Here is an 18,206-nt window from a genome sequence, read left to right as displayed (position 1 = left end):
CCTACATAGTCCAAGTTCCCGCTAGGTAACCTAGATAGTCCAAGTGCCCGCTAGTTAACCTACATAGTCCAAGTTCCCGCTAGTTAACATAGATAATCCAAGTGCCCGCTAGGAAACGTACATAGTCCATGTGCCCGCTAGGTAACCTAGATAGTCCAAGTGCCCGCTCGTTAACCTACATAGTCCAAGTGCCTGCTAGGTAACCTACATAGTCCAAATGCCCGCTAGTAACCTACATACTCCAAGTGCAAGAAGGGAACCTACATAATCCAAGTGCCCGCTAGGGAAACTACATAGTCGAAATGCCCGTTAGGTAACATACATAGTCCAAATGTCCGCTAGGGTACACACATAGTCCAATTGCCCGCTTTGGAACCTAGATAGTCAAAGTGCCCGCTAGGGAACATGCATCGTCCAAGTGCCCGCTAGTTTACCTAGAAAGTCCAAGTTCCTGTTAGCTAACCTACATATTACAATTGCCCGTTCGTTAACCTAGATAGTCCAAGTGCCCGCTAGGTAACCTACATAGTCCAAGGGCCCGTTCGTTAACCTAGATAGTCCAAGTGCCCGCTAGGTAACCTAGACAGTCCAAGTGCCTGCTAGGTAACCTACATAGTCCAAGTGCCCGTTTGCTAACCTAGATCATCAAAGTGCCCGCTAGTTAACCTACATAGTCCAAGTGCCCGATAGGGAACCTACAAAGTCTAAGTGCCCGCTAAGTAATCTATATAGTCCAAATAACCGCTAGGGAGCCTACATAGTCCAAATGCCCGCTAGGAAACCTAGATAGTCTAAGGGCCCGCTAGGTAACCTACATAGTCCTTGTGCCCCCTAGTTAACCTATATTTTCCAAGTGCCTGATAGGGAGCCTACATAGTCCAAGTGCCCGCTAGGTAAACTACATAGTCCAAATGCCCTCTAGTTAACCTACATAGTCCAAGTGCCCTATAGGGAACCTACATAATCCAAGAGCCCGCAAGTTAACCTACATAGTACAAATGCCCGCTAGGTAACCTACATAATCCAAGTGCCCGCTAAGGAACCTACATAGTCCAAGTGCACGCTAGTTAACCTAGATAGTCCAAGTGCCCGCTAGTTAACCTAGATAGTCCAAGTGGCTGCTAGGTAACCTACATAGTCCAAGGGCCCGCTAGTTAACCTACATAGTCCAAGGGCTCGCTTGTTAACTTTGATAGTCCAAGGGCCCCTTAGTTAACCTAGATCGTCCAAGTGCCCGCTAGTTAACCTAGATCGTCCAAGTAGTGGCTAGTTAACCTACATAGTCCAAGGGCCCACTAGTTAACCTAGATCGTCCAAGTGTCCTCTAGTTAGCCTACATAGTCCAAGAGCCCGCTAGGTAACCTACATAGTGCAAGTGTCTGCTAGGTAAACTACAAAGTCCAAGTGTCCGCTAGTTAACATAGATAATCAAAGTGCCCGCTAGGGAAGGTACATAGTCCAAGTGCCCGCTAGGTAACCTAGAGAGTGCAAGTGCCCGCTATTTAACCTACATAGTCCAAGTGCCTGCTAGGTAACCTAGATAGTCCAAGGGCCTGCTAGTTAACCTATATAGTCCAAGGGCCCGCTAGTTAACCTACATAGTCAAAGGGCTCGCTTGTTAACTTTGATAGTCCAAGTGCCCCTTAGTTAACCTAGATCGTCCAAGTGCCCGCTAGTTAACCTAGATCGTCCAAGTACTGGCTAGTTAACCTACATAGTCCAAGGGCCCACTAGTTAACCTAGATCGTCCAAGTGTCCTCTAGTTATCCTACATAGTCCAAGTGCCCGCTAGGCAACCTACATAGTCCAAGTGCCCGTTAGTTAACCTAGATAGTCAAAGTGCCTGCTAGGTAACCTAGATAGTCCAAGTGCTCGCTAGGTAACCTACATAGTCCAAGTGCCCGCTTGGTAACCTAAATAGTCCAAATACCTGCTAGGGAAACTACATAGTCCAAGTGCCCGCTAGTTAACCTAGATAGTCCAAGTGCCCGCTAGTTAACCTAGATAGTCCAAGTACCTGCTAGTTAATCTAGATGGTCCAAGTGCCCGCTAGTTAACCTACATAGTCCAAGGTTCCGCTAGTTAACCTACATAGTCCAAGAACCCGCTAGTTAACCTAGATATTCCAAATGCCCGCTAGTTAACCTAGATCGTCCAAGTGTCTGCTAGTTAACCTACGTAGTCCAAGTGCCCGTTAGGTAGCCTAGATACTCCAAGTGACCGCTAGGTAACCTACATAGTCCTAGTGCCCGCTAGGTAACCTAGATAGTCCAAGTTCCTGTTAGCTAACCTAGATAGTCCAATTGCCCGCTAGTTAACCTACATAGTCCAAGGGCCCCCTAGTTAACCTAGATATTCCAAATGCCCGCTAGTTAACCTAGATCGTCCAAGTGTCCGCTAGTTAACCTACATAGTCCAAGTGCCCGTTAGGTAGCCTAGATATTCCAAGTGACCTTTAGGAAACCTACATAGTCCTAGTGCCCGCAAGGTAACCTAGATAGTCCAAGTTCCTGTTAGCTAACCTAGATAGTCCAAGTGCCCGCTAGGTAACCTAGATAGTCAAAGTGCCCGTTAGGTAACCTAGATAGTCAAAGTGCCCTCTAGGTAACCTACATAGTCCAAGTTCCCGCTAGGTAACCTAGATAGTCCAAGTGCCCGCTAGTTAACCTACATAGTCCAAGTGCCCGCTAGTTAACATAGATAGTCCAAGTGCCCGCTAGGAAACGTACATAGTCCATGTGCCCGCTAGGTAACCTAGATAGTCCAAGTGCCCGCTCGTTAACCTACATAGTCCAAGTGCCTGCTAGGTAACCTACATAGTCCAAATGCCCGCTAGTAACCTACATACTCCAAGTGCCCGATAGGGAACCTACATAATCCAAGAGCCCGCTAGTTAACCTACATAGTACAAGTGCCCGCTAGGTAACCTACATAATCCAAGTGCCCGCTATTTAACCTACATAATCTAAGTGCCAGCTAGGTAACCTAGATAGTCCAAGTGCCCGCTAGGTAACCAACATAATCCAAGTGCCCGCTATTTAACCTACATAATCTAAGTGCCAGCTAGGTAACCTTGATAGTCCAAGGGCCCTCTAGGTAACCTACATAGTCCAAGTTCCCGCTAGGTAACCTAGATAGTCCAAGTGCCCGCTAGTTAACCTACATAGTCCAAGTGCCCGCTAGTTAACATAGATAGTCCAAGTGCCCGCTAGGAAACGTACATAGTCCATGTGCCCGCTAGGTAACCTAGATAGTCCAAGTGCCCGCTCGTTAACCTACATAGTCCAAGTGCCTGCTAGGTAACCTACATAGTCCAAATGCCCGCTAGTAACCTACATACTCCAAGTGCCTGATAGGGAACCTACATAGTCCAAGTGCCCGCTAGGTAACCTACATAGTCCAAATGCCCTCTAGTTAACCTACATAGTCCAAGTGCCCGATAGGGAACCTACATAATCCAAGAGCCCGCTAGTTAACCTACATAGTACAAGTGCCCGCTAGGTAACCTACATAATCCAAGTGCCCGCTATTTAACCTACATAATCTAAGTGCCAGCTAGGTAACCTAGATAGTCCAAGTGCCCGCTAGTTAACATACATAGTCCAAGTGCCCGATAGGGAACCTACATAATCCAAGTGCCTGCTAGGCAACCTATATAGTCCAAGTGCCCTTTAGTTAAACTAGATAGTCAAAGTACCTGCTAGGTAACCTAGATAATCAAAGTACCCGCTACGTAACCTAAATAGTCCAAATACCTTCTAGGGAAACTACATAGTACAAGTGCCCGCTAGTTAACCTAGATAGTCCAAGTACCTGCTATTAAACCTACATAATCCATGGGCCCGCTAGTTAACCTACATAGTGCAAGGGCCCGCTAGTTAACCTAGATCGTGCAAGTGTCCGCTAGTTAGCCTATATTGTCTAAGTGCCCGCTAGTTAAACTATATACCAAGTGCCCGCTACGTAACCTAGATAGTCCAAGGGCACGCTAGTTAACCTGCATAGTACAAGTGCCCGCTAGGCAACCTAGATAATCAAAGTGCCCGCTAAGGAACCTACATGGTCCAAGTGCACGCTAGTTTACCTAGATAGTCCAAGTGCCCGCTAGTTAACCTAGATAGTCCAAGGGCACGCTAGTTAACCTACATAGTCCAAGGGCTCGCTTGTTAACTTTGATAGTCCAAGTGCCCCTTAGTTAACCTAGATCGTCCAAGTGCCCGCTAGTTAACCTAGATCGTCCAAGTACTGGCTAGTTAACCTACATAGTCCAAGGGCCCGTTAGTTAACCTAGATAGTCAAAGTGCCTGCTAGGTAACCTAGATAGTCCAAGTGCTCGCTAGGGAAACTACATAGTCCAAGTGCCCGCTAGTTAACCTAGATAGTCCAAGGGCCCGCTAGTTAACATACATAGTCCAAGTGCCCGGTAGTTAACCTACATAGTTCAAGTGTCCGTAGGGAACATACATTGTCCAAGTGCCCGCTAGGGAACATACATAGTCCAAGTGCCTGCTAGTAAACCTACATAATTCTTGGGCCCGAAGTTAACCTACATAGTGCAAGGGCCCGCTAGTTAACCTAGATCGTGCAAGTGTCCGCTAGTTAACCTACATAGTCCAAGTGGCGGCTAGGTAACCTAGATAGTCTAAGTGCCCGTTAGTTAACCTAGATAGTCCTAGTGTGCGTTACTTAACCTAGATAGTCCAAGTCCCCACTAGGGGACGTACATAGTCCAAGTGCCCGCTAGGTAACCTAGATAGTCCAAGTGCCCGCTAGGGATCCTTCATAATCCAAGTGCCTTCTAGGCAACCTAGGTAGTCCAAGTTCCCGCTAGGTAACCTAGATAGTCCAAGTGCCCGTTACCTAACCTAGATAGTCCAAGTGCCCGCTAGGCAACCTACATAGTCCAAGTGCCCGTTCGTTAACCTAGAAGTCAAAATGCCCGCTATGTAACCTAGACAGTCGAAGTGCCCGCTATGTAACCTAGACAGTCCATGTGCCCGCTAAGATACCTGCATAGTCCAAGTGCCCGTTCGTTAACATAGATAGTCCAAGGGCCCGCTAGTTAACCTACATAGTCCAAGGGCTCGCTTGTTAACTTTGATAGTCTAAGTGCCCCTTAGTTAACCTAGATCGTCCAAGTGCCCGCTAGTTAACCTAGATCGTCCAAGTACTGGCTAGTTAACCTACATAGTCCAAGGGCCCTCTAGTTAACCTAGATCGTCCAAGTGTCCTCTAGTTAGCCTACATAGTCCAAGTGCCCGCTAGGCAACCTACATAGTCCAAGTGCCCGTTAGTTAACCTAGATAGTCAAAGTGCCTGCTAGGTAACCTAGATAGTCCAAGTGCTCGCTAGGTAACCTACATAGTCCAAGTGCCCGCTTGGTAACCTAAATAGTCCAAATGCCTGCTAGGGAAACTACATAGTCCAAGTGCCCGCTAGTTAACCTAGATAGTCCAAGTGCCTGCTAGGTAACCTAGATAGTCCAAGGGCCCGCTAGTTAACCTACATAGTCCAAGGGCTGGCTTGTTAACTTTGATAGTCCAAGTGCCCCTTAGTTAACCTAGATCGTCCAAGGGCCCACTAGTTAACCTAGATCGTCCAAATGTCCTCTAGTTAGCCTACATAGTCCAAGTGCCCGCTAGGCAACCTACATAATCCAAGTGCCCGTTAGTTAACCTAGATAGTCAAATTGCCTGCTAGGTAACCTAGATAGTCCAAGTGCTCGCTAGGTAACCTACATAGTCCAAGTGCCCGCTTGGTAACCTAAATATTCCAAATGCCCGCTAGGGAATCTACATAGTCCAAGGGCCCGCTAGTTAACATACATAGTCCAAGTGCCCGGTAGTTAACCTACATAGTTCAAGTGTCCGTAGGGAACATACATTGTCCAAGTGCCCGCTAGGGAACATACATAGTCCAAGTGCCTGCTAGTAAACCTACATAATTCTTGGGCCCGAAGTTAACCTACATAGTGCAAGGGCCCGCTAGTTAACCAAGATCGTGCAAGTGTCCGCTAGTTAACCTACATAGTCCAAGTGGCGGCTAGGTAACCTAGATAGTCTAAGTGCCCGTTAGTTAACCTAGATAGTCCTAGTGTGCGTTACTTAACCTAGATAGTCCAAGTCCCCACTAGGGGACGTACATAATCCAAGTGCCCGCTAGGTAACCTAGATAGTACAAGTGCCCGCTAGGGATCCTTCATAATCCAAGTGCCTTCTAGGCAACCTAGGTAGTCCAAGTTCCCGCTAGGTAACCTAGATAGTCCAAGTGCCCGTTACCTAACCTAGATAGACCAAGTGCCCGCTAGGCAACCTACATAGTCCGAGTGCCCGTTCGTTAACCTAGAAGTCAAAATGCCCGCTATGTAACCTAGACAGTCGAAGTGCCCGCTATGTAACCTAGACAGTCCATGTGCCCGCTAAGATACCTGCATAGTCCAAGAGCCCGTTCGTTAACATAGATAGTCCAAGGGCCCGCTAGTTAACCTACATAGTCCAAGGGCTCGCTTGTTAACTTTGATAGTCTAAGTGCCCCTTAGTTAACCTAGATCGTCCAAGTGCCCGCTAGTTAACCTAGATCGTCCAAGTACTGGCTAGTTAACCTACATAGTCCAAGGGCCCACTAGTTAACCTAGATCGTCCAAGTGTCCTCTAGTTAGCCTACATAGTCCAAGAGCCCGCTAGGTAACCTACATAGTGCAAGCGTCTGCTAGGTAAACTACAAAGTCCAAGTGCCCGCTAGTTAACATAGATAGTCGAAGTGCCCGCTAGGGAAGGTACATAGTCCAAGTGCCCGCTAGGTAACCTAGAGAGTGCAAGTGCCCGCTAGTTAACCTACATAGTCCAAGTGCCTGCTAGGTAACCTAGATAGTCCAAGGGCCTGCTAGTTAATCTACATAGTCCAAGTGCCCGCTAGGTAACCTTCATAGTGCAAGTGTCCGCTAGTTAACCTACATAGTCCAAGCGCCCGCTAGTTAAACTAGATTGTCCAAGTGCCCGCTAGGTAACCTACATAGTGCAAGTGTCCGCTAGTTAACCTAGGTAGTCCAAGGGCCCGCTAGTTGTCATACATAGTCCAAGTGCCTGGTAGTTAACTTACATAGTTCAAGTGTCCGTAGGGATCATACATAGTCCAAGTGCCCGCTAGGAAACCTACGTAGTCCAAGTGCTCGCTAGGGAATCTACATAGTCCAAGGGCCCGCTAGTTAACCTACATAATCCAAGTACCTGCTAGTTTACCTAGATCGTCAAACTGTCCGCTAGTTAACCTACATAGTCCAAGTGCCCGCTAGGGAACCTAGATAGTCCAAGTGCCTGCTAGGGAACCTACATAGTTGAAGTGTCCTCTCTGGAACATATATAGTCCAAGTGCCCGCTAGGTAATCTACATAGTCCAGGGCCCGCTAGTTAACGTAGATATTCCAAGTGCCGCTAGTTAATCTACATAGTCCAAAGGCCCGCTAGTTAACCTACATAGTCCAAGTACCCGCTAGTTTACCCAGACCTTCCAAGTGCACGCTAGTTAACCTACATAGTCCAAGGGCCCGCTAGTTAACCTAGATAGTCCAAGTGCCCGCTAGGTAACCTAGACAGTTCAAGTGACCACTAGGTTACCTACATAGTCCAAGTGCCTGTTCGTTAACCTACATAGTCCAAATGCCCGCTAGGTAACCTATATAGTCCAAATGCCCGCTAGGGACCCTAATAGTCCAAGTGCCCGCTAGTTATCCTAGATAGTCCAAGTGCTCGCTAGTTAACCTAGATAGTCCAAGTGCCCGCTAGTTAACCTAGATAGACCAAGTGCCCGCTTGGGAACCTACCTAGTCCAAGTGCCCGATAGGGAACTTACATAGTCCAAGGGCCCGCTAGGGAACCTACATAGTCCAAGTGCCCGTTAGTTAACCTAGATAGTCCAATGCCTGCTAGGGACCCTAATAGTCCAAGTGCCCGCTAGTTATCCTAGTTAGTCCAAGTGCTCGCTAGTTAACCTAGATAGTCCAAGTGCCCGCTAGTTAACCTAGATAGACCAAGTGCCCGCTTGGGAACCTACCTAGTCCAAGTGCCCGATAGGGAACTTACATAGTCCAAGGGCCCGCAAGCGAACCTACATAGTCCAAGTGCCCGTTAGTTAACCTAGATAGTCCAATGCCTGCTAGGTAACCTAGATAGTCCAACAGCCCGCTAGGTAACCTACATACTCCAAGAACCCGCTAGGCAACGTAGATAGTTCAAGTGCCAGCTAGGTAACCTAGATAGTCCAAGTGCCCGCTAGGTAACCTACAAAGTCTAAGTGCCCGCTAGGTTATCTATATAGTCCAAATGTCCGCTGGGAACCTACATAGTCCAAGTGCCCGCTAGGTAACCTAGATAATCCAAGTGCCCGCTAGTTAACCTATATCGTCCAAGAGCCTGCTAGTTAACCTAGATCGTCCAAGTGCCCGCTAGTTAACCTAGATCGTCCAAGTGCCCGCTAGTTAACCTACATAGTCAATGGGCCCGCTAGTTAACCTATATAGTGCAAGAGCCCGCTAGTTAACCTAGATCATGCAAGTGTCCACTAGTTAACCTACATAGTCCACGTGACAGTTAGCTAACCTAGATAGTCCAAGGGCCCGCTAGTTGACCTACATAGCCCAAGTGCCTGCTAGGTAACCTAGATAGTCCAAGTGCCCGTTAGTTAACCTAGATAGTCCAAGTGCCCACTAGGGGATGTACTTAGTCCGTGTGCCCATTAGCTAACCTAGATAGTCCAAGTGCCCGCTAGTTAACATTGATCATCCAAGTGCCTGCTAGTTAACCTAGATCGTCCAAGTGCCCGCTAGTTAACCTACATAGTCCAAAGGCCCGCTAGTTAACCTACATAGTCCAAGGTCAGCTAGTTAACCTAGATAGTCCAAGTGCTCGCTAGTTAACCTACATAGTACAAGGGCCCACTAGTTGACCTAGATAGTCCAAATGCCCGCTAGTTAACCTATATAGTCCAAGTGACCGCAAGGTAACCTAAGTAGTCCATATGTCCGATAGGGATCCTACATAGTCCATGTGCCCGCTAGTTAACAAATATAGTCCAAGTGCCCGGTAGTTAACTTACATAGTTCAAGTGTCCGTAGGGAACATACATAGTCCAAGTGCCCGCTAGGGAACATACATAGTCCAAGTGCCTGCTAGTAAACATACATAATCCATGGGCCCGCTAGTTAACCTTCATAGTGCAAGGGCCCGCTAGTTAACCTAGATCGTGCAAGTGTCCGCTAGTTAACCTACATCGTCCAAGTGGCCGCTAGGTAACCTAGATAGTCCAAGTTCCCGCTAGGTAACCTAGATAGTCCAAGTGCCCGTTACCTAACCTAGATAGTCCAAGTGCCCGCTAGGCAACCTACATAGTCCAAGTGCCCGTTCGTTAACCTAGAAGTCAAAATGCCCGCTATGTAACCTAGACAGTCCATGTGCCCGCTATGTAAGATACCTGTATAGTCCAAGTGCCCATTCGTTAACATAGATAGTCCAAATGCCCGCTAGGGAACCTATATATTCCAAGTGCTATCTAGGTAACCTAGATAGTCCAAGGGCCCGCTAGTTAACCTACATAGTCCAAGGGCTCGCCTGTTAACTTTGATAGTCCAAGTGCCCGCTAGGGAACCTACGTAGTCCAAGTGCCCGCTAGGAAATCTACATAGTCCAAGGGCCCGCTATTTAATGTAGATAGTCCAAGTGCTGCTAGTTAATCTACATAGTCAAAGGGCCCGCAAGTTAACCTACATAGTCCAAGTGCCCGCTAGTTAACCTAGATCGGTCAAGTGCCCACTAGGTAACCTACATAGTCCAAGGGCGCGCTAGTTAACCTACATAGTCCAAGTGTCTGCTAGTTAACCTACATAGTCCAAGTGCCCTCGAGGTAACCTAGACATTTCAAGTGACCACTAGGTTACCTACATAGTCCAAGTGCCCTTTCGTTAACCTACATAGTCCAAGTGCCCGCTAGGTAACCAATATTGTCCAAATGCCCGCTAGGGGCCCTAATAGTCCAAATGCCCGCTAGTTAACCTAGATAGTCCAAGTGCTCGCTAGTTATCCTAGATAGTCCAAATGCCCGCTAGTTAACCTAGATCGTCCAAGTGTCCTCTAGTTAGCCTACATAGTCCAAGTGCCCGCTAGGCAACCTACATAGTCCAAGTGCCCGTTAGTTAACCTAGATAGTCAAAGTGCCTGCTAGGTAACCTAGATAGTCCAAGTGCTCGCTAGGTAACCTACATAGTCCAAGTGCCCGCTTGGTAACCTAAATAGTCCAAATGCCCGCTAGGGAAACTACATAGTCCAAGTGCCCGCTAGTTAACCTAGATAGTCCAAGGGCCCGCTAGTTAACATACATAGTCCAAGTGCCCGGTAGTTAACCTACATAGTTCAAGTGTCCGTAGGGAACATACATTGTCCAAGTGCCCGCTAGGGAACATACATAGTCCAAGTGCCTGCTAGTAAACCTACATAATTCTTGGGCCCGAAGTTAACCTACATAGTGCAAGGGCCCGCTAGTTAACCTAGATCGTGCAAGTGTCCGCTAGTTAACCTACATAGTCCAAGTGGCGGCTAGGTAACCTAGATAGTCTAAGTGCCCGTTAGTTAACCTAGATAGTCCTAGTGTGCGTTACTTAACCTAGATAGTCCAAGTCCCCACTAGGGGACGTACATAGTCCAAGTGCCCGCTAGGTAACCCAGATAGTCCAAGTGCCCGCTAGGGATCCTTCATAATCCAAGTGCCTTCTAGGCAACCTAGGTAGTCCAAGTTCCCGCTAGGTAACCTAGATAGTCCAAGTGCCCGTTACCTAACCTAGATAGTCCAAGTGCCCGCTAGGCAACCTACATAGTCCAAGTGCCCGTTCGTTAACCTAGAAGTCAAAATGCCCGCTATGTAACCTAGACAGTCGAAGTGCCCGCTATGTAACCTAGACAGTCCATGTGCCCGCTAAGATACCTGCATAGTCCAAGTGCCCGTTCGTTAACATAGATAGTCCAAGGGCCCGCTAGTTAACCTACATAGTCCAAGGGCTCGCTTGTTAACTTTGATAGTCTAAGTGCCCCTTAGTTAACCTAGATCGTCCAAGTGCCCGCTAGTTAACCTAGATCGTCCAAGTACTGGCTAGTTAACCTACATAGTCCAAGGGCCCTCTAGTTAACCTAGATCGTCCAAGTGTATTCTAGTTAGCCTACATAGTCCAAGTGCCCGCTAGGCAACCTACATAGTCCAAGTGCCCGTTAGTTAACCTAGATAGTCAAAGTGCCTGCTAGGTAACCTAGATAGTCCAAGTGCTCGCTAGGTAACCTACATAGTCCAAGTGCCCGCTTGGTAACCTAAATAGTCCAAATGCCTGCTAGGGAAACTACATAGTCCAAGTGCCCGCTAGTTAACCTAGATAGTCCAAGTGCCTGCTAGGTAACCTAGATAGTCCAAGGGCCCGCTAGTTAACCTACATAGTCCAAGGGCTGGCTTGTTAACTTTGATAGTCCAAGTGCCCCTTAGTTAACCTAGATCGTCCAAGGGCCCACTAGTTAACCTAGATCGTCAAAATGTCCTCTAGTTAGCCTACATAGTCCAAGTGCCCGCTAGGCAACCTACATAATCCAAGTGCCCGTTAGTTAACCTAGATAGTCAAATTGCCTGCTAGGTAACCTAGATAGTCCAAGTGCTCGCTAGGTAACCTACATAGTCCAAGTGCCCGCTTGGTAACCTAAATAGTCCAAATGCCCGCTAGGGAAACTACATAGTCCAAGTGCCCGCTAGTTAACCTAGATAGTCCAAGGGCCCGCTAGTTAACATACATAGTCCAAGTGCCCGGTAGTTAACCTACATAGTTCAAGTGTCCGTAGGGAACATACATTGTCCAAGTGCCCGCTAGGGAACATACATAGTCCAAGTGCCTGCTAGTAAACCTACATAATTCTTGGGCCCGAAGTTTACCTACATAGTGCAAGGGCCCGCTAGTTAACCAAGATCGTGCAAGTGTCCGCTAGTTAACCTACATAGTCCAAGTGGCGGCTAGGTAACCTAGATAGTCTAAGTGCCCGTTAGTTAACCTAGATAGTCCTAGTGTGCGTTACTTAACCTAGATAGTCCAAGTCCCCACTAGGGGACGTACATAATCCAAGTGCCCGCTAGGTAACCTAGATAGTACAAGTGCCCGCTAGGGATCCTTCATAATCCAAGTGCCTTCTAGGCAACCTAGGTAGTCCAAGTTCCCGCTAGGTAACCTAGATAGTCCAAGTGCCCGTTACCTAACCTAGATAGACCAAGTGCCCGCTAGGCAACCTACATAGTCCAAGTGCCCGTTCGTTAACCTAGAAGTCAAAATGCCCGCTATGTAACCTAGACAGTCGAAGTGCCCGCTATGTAACCTAGACAGTCCATGTGCCCGCTAAGATACCTGCATAGTCCAAGAGCCCGTTCGTTAACATAGATAGTCCAAGGGCCCGCTAGTTAACCTACATAGTCCAAGGGCTCGCTTGTTAACTTTGATAGTCTAAGTGCCCCTTAGTTAACCTAGATCGTCCAAGTGCCCGCTAGTTAACCTAGATCGTCCAAGTACTGGCTAGTTAACCTACATAGTCCAAGGGCCCACTAGTTAACCTAGATCGTCCAAGTGTCCTCTAGTTAGCCTACATAGTCCAAGAGCCCGCTAGGTAACCTACATAGTGCAAGCGTCTGCTAGGTAAACTACAAAGTCCAAGTGCCCGCTAGTTAACATAGATAGTCGAAGTGCCCGCTAGGGAAGGTACATAGTCCAAGTGCCCGCTAGGTAACCTAGAGAGTGCAAGTGCCCGCTAGTTAACCTACATAGTCCAAGTGCCTGCTAGGTAACCTAGATAGTCCAAGGGCCTGCTAGTTAATCTACATAGTCCAAGTGCCCGCTAGGTAACCTTCATAGTGCAAGTGTCCGCTAGTTAACCTACATAGTCCAAGCGCCCGCTAGTTAAACTAGATTGTCCAAGTGCCCGCTAGGTAACCTACATAGTGCAAGTGTCCGCTAGTTAACCTAGGTAGTCCAAGGGCCCGCTAGTTGTCATACATAGTCCAAGTGCCTGGTAGTTAACTTACATAGTTCAAGTGTCCGTAGGGATCATACATAGTCCAAGTGCCCGCTAGGAAACCTACGTAGTCCAAGTGCTCGCTAGGGAATCTACATAGTCCAAGGGCCCGCTAGTTAACCTACATAATCCAAGTACCTGCTAGTTTACCTAGATCGTCAAACTGTCCGCTAGTTAACCTACATAGTCCAAGTGCCCGCTAGGGAACCTAGATAGTCCAAGTGCCCGCTAGGTAATCTACATAGTCCAGGGCCCGCTAGTTAACGTAGATATTCCAAGTGCCGCTAGTTAATCTACATAGTCCAAAGGCCCGCTAGTTAACCTACATAGTCCAAGTACCCGCTAGTTTACCCAGACCTTCCAAGTGCACGCTAGTTAACCTACATAGTCCAAGGGCCCGCTAGTTAACCTAGATAGTCCAAGTGCCCGCTAGGTAACCTAGACAGTTCAAGTGACCACTAGGTTACCTACATAGTCCAAGTGCCTGTTCGTTAACCTACATAGTCCAAGTGCCCGCTAGGTAACCTATATAGTCCAAATGCCCGCTAGGGACCCTAATAATCCAAGTGCCCGCTAGTTATCCTAGATAGTCCAAGTGCTCGCTAGTTAACCTAGATAGTCCAAGTGCCCGCTAGTTAACCTAGATAGACCAAGTGCCCGCTTGGGAACCTACCTAGTCCAAGTGCCCGATAGGGAACTTACATAGTCCAAGGGCCCGCTAGGGAACCTACATAGTCCAAGTGCCCGTTAGTTAACCTAGATAGTCCAATGCCTGCTAGGGACCCTAATAGTCCAAGTGCCCGCTAGTTATCCTAGTTAGTCCAAGTGCTCGCTAGTTAACCTAGATAGTCCAAGTGCCCGCTAGTTAACCTAGATAGACCAAGTGCCCGCTTGGGAACCTACCTAGTCCAAGTGCCCGATAGGGAACTTACATAGTCCAAGGGCCCGCAAGCGAACCTACATAGTCCAAGTGCCCGTTAGTTAACCTAGATAGTCCAATGCCTGCTAGGTAACCTAGATAGTCCAACAGCCCGCTAGGTAACCTACATACTCCAAGAACCCGCTAGGCAACGTAGATAGTTCAAGTGCCAGCTAGGTAACCTAGATAGTCCAAGTGCCCGCTAGGTAACCTACAAAGTCTAAGTGCCCGCTAGGTTATCTATATAGTCCAAATGTCCGCTGGGAACCTACATAGTCCAAGTGCCCGCTAGGTAACCTAGATAATCCAAGTGCCCGCTAGTTAACCTATATCGTCCAAGTGCCTGCTAGTTAACCTAGATCGTCCAAGTGCCCGCTAGTTAACCTAGATCGTCCAAGTGCCCGCTAGTTAACCTACATAGTCAATGGGCCCGCTAGTTAACCTATATAGTGCAAGAGCCCGCTAGTTAACCTAGATCATGCAAGTGTCCACTAGTTAACCTACATAGTCCACGTGACAGTTAGCTAACCTAGATAGTCCAAGGGCCCGCTAGTTGACCTACATAGCCCAAGTGCCTGCTAGGTAACCTAGATAGTCCAAGTGCCCGTTAGTTAACCTAGATAGTCCAAGTGCCCACTAGGGGATGTACTTAGTCCGTGTGCCCATTAGCTAACCTAGATAGTCCAAGTGCCCGCTAGTTAACATTGATCATCCAAGTGCCTGCTAGTTAACCTAGATCGTCCAAGTGCCCTCTATTTAACCTAGATCGTCCAAGTGCCCGCTAGTTAACCTACATAGTCCAAAGGCCCGCTAGTTAACCTACATAGTCCAAATGCCCGCTAGTTAACCTATATAGTCCAAGTGACCGCAAGGTAACCTAAGTAGTCCATATGTCCGATAGGGATCCTACATAGTCCATGTGCCCGCTAGTTAACAAATATAGTCCAAGTGCCCGGTAGTTAACTTACATAGTTCAAGTGTCCGTAGGGAACATACATAGTCCAAGTGCCCGCTAGGGAACATACATAGTCCAAGTGCCTGCTAGTAAACATACATAATCCATGGGCCCGCTAGTTAACCTTCATAGTGCAAGGGCCCGCTAGTTAACCTAGATCGTGCAAGTGTCCGCTAGTTAACCTACATCGTCCAAGTGGCCGCTAGGTAACCTAGATAGTCCAAGTGCCCGCTAGGGATCCTTCATAATCCAAGTGCCTGCTAGGCAACCTAGATAGTCCAAGTTCCCGCTAGGTAACCTAGATAGTCCAAGTGCCCGTTACCTAACCTAGATAGTCCAAGTGCCCGCTAGGCAACCTACATAGTCCAAGTGCCCGTTCGTTAACCTAGAAGTCAAAATGCCCGCTATGTAACCTAGACAGTCCAAGTGCCCGCTATGTAAGATACCTGTATAGTCCAAGTGCCCATTCGTTAACATAGATAGTCCAAGTGCCCGCTAGGGAACCTATATATTCCAAGTGCTATCTAGGTAACCTAGATAGTCCAAGGGCCCGCTAGTTAACCTACATAGTCCAAGGGCTCGCCTGTTAACTTTGATAGTCCAAGTGCCCGCTAGGGAACCTACGTAGTCCAAGTGCCCGCTAGGAAATCTACATAGTCCAAGGGCCCGCTATTTAATGTAGATAGTCCAAGTGCTGCTAGTTAATCTACATAGTCAAAGGGCCCGCAAGTTAACCTACATAGTCCAAGTGCCCGCTAGTTAACCTAGATCGGTCAAGTGCCCACTAGGTAACCTACATAGTCCAAGGGCGCGCTAGTTAACCTACATAGTCCAAGTGTCTGCTAGTTAACCTACATAGTCCAAGTGCCCTCGAGGTAACCTAGACATTTCAAGTGACCACTAGGTTACCTACATAGTCCAAGTGCCCTTTCGTTAACCTACATAGTCCAAGTGCCCGCTAGGTAACCAATATTGTCCAAATGCCCGCTAGGGGCCCTAATAGTCCAAATGCCCGCTAGTTAACCTAGATAGTCCAAGTGCTCGCTAGTTATCCTAGATAGTCCAAATGCCCGCTAGTTAACCTAGATCGTCCAAGTGTCCTCTAGTTAGCCTACATAGTCCAAGTGCCCGCTAGGCAACCTACATAGTCCAAGTGCCCGTTAGTTAACCTAGATAGTCAAAGTGCCTGCTAGGTAACCTAGATAGTCCAAGTGCTCGCTAGGTAACCTACATAGTCCAAGTGCCCGCTTGGTAACCTAAATAGTCCAAATGCCCGCTAGGGAAACTACATAGTCCAAGTGCCCGCTAGTTAACCTAGATAGTCCAAGGGCCCGCTAGTTAACATACATAGTCCAAGTGCCCGGTAGTTAACCTACATAGTTCAAGTGTCCGTAGGGAACATACATTGTCCAAGTGCCCGCTAGGGAACATACATAGTCCAAGTGCCTGCTAGTAAACCTACATAATTCTTGGGCCCGAAGTTAACCTACATAGTGCAAGGGCCCGCTAGTTAACCTAGATCGTGCAAGTGTCCGCTAGTTAACCTACATAGTCCAAGTGGCGGCTAGGTAACCTAGATAGTCTAAGTGCCCGTTAGTTAACCTAGATAGTCCTAGTGTGCGTTACTTAACCTAGATAGTCCAAGTCCCCACTAGGGGACGTACATAGTCCAAGTGCCCGCTAGGTAACCCAGATAGTCCAAGTGCCCGCTAGGGATCCTTCATAATCCAAGTGCCTTCTAGGCAACCTAGGTAGTCCAAGTTCCCGCTAGGTAACCTAGATAGTCCAAGTGCCCGTTACCTAACCTAGATAGTCCAAGTGCCCGCTAGGCAACCTACATAGTCCAAGTGCCCGTTCGTTAACCTAGAAGTCAAAATGCCCGCTATGTAACCTAGACAGTCGAAGTGCCCGCTATGTAACCTAGACAGTCCATGTGCCCGCTAAGATACCTGCATAGTCCAAGTGCCCGTTCGTTAACATAGATAGTCCAAGGGCCCGCTAGTTAACCTACATAGTCCAAGGGCTCGCTTGTTAACTTTGATAGTCTAAGTGCCCCTTAGTTAACCTAGATCGTCCAAGTGCCCGCTAGTTAACCTAGATCGTCCAAGTACTGGCTAGTTAACCTACATAGTCCAAGGGCCCTCTAGTTAACCTAGATCGTCCAAGTGTATTCTAGTTAGCCTACATAGTCCAAGTGCCCGCTAGGCAACCTACATAGTCCAAGTGCCCGTTAGTTAACCTAGATAGTCAAAGTGCCTGCTAGGTAACCTAGATAGTCCAAGTGCTCGCTAGGTAACCTACATAGTCCAAGTGCCCGCTTGGTAACCTAAATAGTCCAAATGCCTGCTAGGGAAACTACATAGTCCAAGTGCCCGCTAGTTAACCTAGATAGTCCAAGTGCCTGCTAGGTAACCTAGATAGTCCAAGGGCCCGCTAGTTAACCTACATAGTCCAAGGGCTGGCTTGTTAACTTTGATAGTCCAAGTGCCCCTTAGTTAACCTAGATCGTCCAAGGGCCCACTAGTTAACCTAGATCGTCAAAATGTCCTCTAGTTAGCCTACATAGTCCAAGTGCCCGCTAGGCAACCTACATAATCCAAGTGCCCGTTAGTTAACCTAGATAGTCAAATTGCCTGCTAGGTAACCTAGATAGTCCAAGTGCTCGCTAGGTAACCTACATAGTCCAAGTGCCCGCTTGGTAACCTAAATAGTCCAAATGCCCGCTAGGGAAACTACATAGTCCAAGTGCCCGCTAGTTAACCTAGATAGTCCAAGGGCCCGCTAGTTAACATACATAGTCCAAGTGCCCGGTAGTTAACCTACATAGTTCAAGTGTCCGTAGGGAACATACATTGTCCAAGTGCCCGCTAGGGAACATACATAGTCCAAGTGCCTGCTAGTAAACCTACATAATTCTTGGGCCCGAAGTTTACCTACATAGTGCAAGGGCCCGCTAGTTAACCAAGATCGTGCAAGTGTCCGCTAGTTAACCTACATAGTCCAAGTGGCGGCTAGGTAACCTAGATAGTCTAAGTGCCCGTTAGTTAACCTAGATAGTCCTAGTGTGCGTTACTTAACCTAGATAGTCCAAGTCCCCACTAGGGGACGTACATAATCCAAGTGCCCGCTAGGTAACCTAGATAGTACAAGTGCCCGCTAGGGATCCTTCATAATCCAAGTGCCTTCTAGGCAACCTAGGTAGTCCAAGTTCCCGCTAGGTAACCTAGATAGTCCAAGTGCCCGTTACCTAACCTAG

The sequence above is a fragment of the Tenrec ecaudatus genome, unplaced genomic scaffold (assembly GCF_050624435.1).
Source record: "Tenrec ecaudatus isolate mTenEca1 unplaced genomic scaffold, mTenEca1.hap1 Scaffold_146, whole genome shotgun sequence".
In the NCBI taxonomy this organism is placed as follows: domain Eukaryota; kingdom Metazoa; phylum Chordata; class Mammalia; order Afrosoricida; family Tenrecidae; genus Tenrec; species Tenrec ecaudatus.
The sequence above is the reverse complement of the archived record's forward strand: the minus strand, read 5'-3'. Positions refer to the sequence as shown.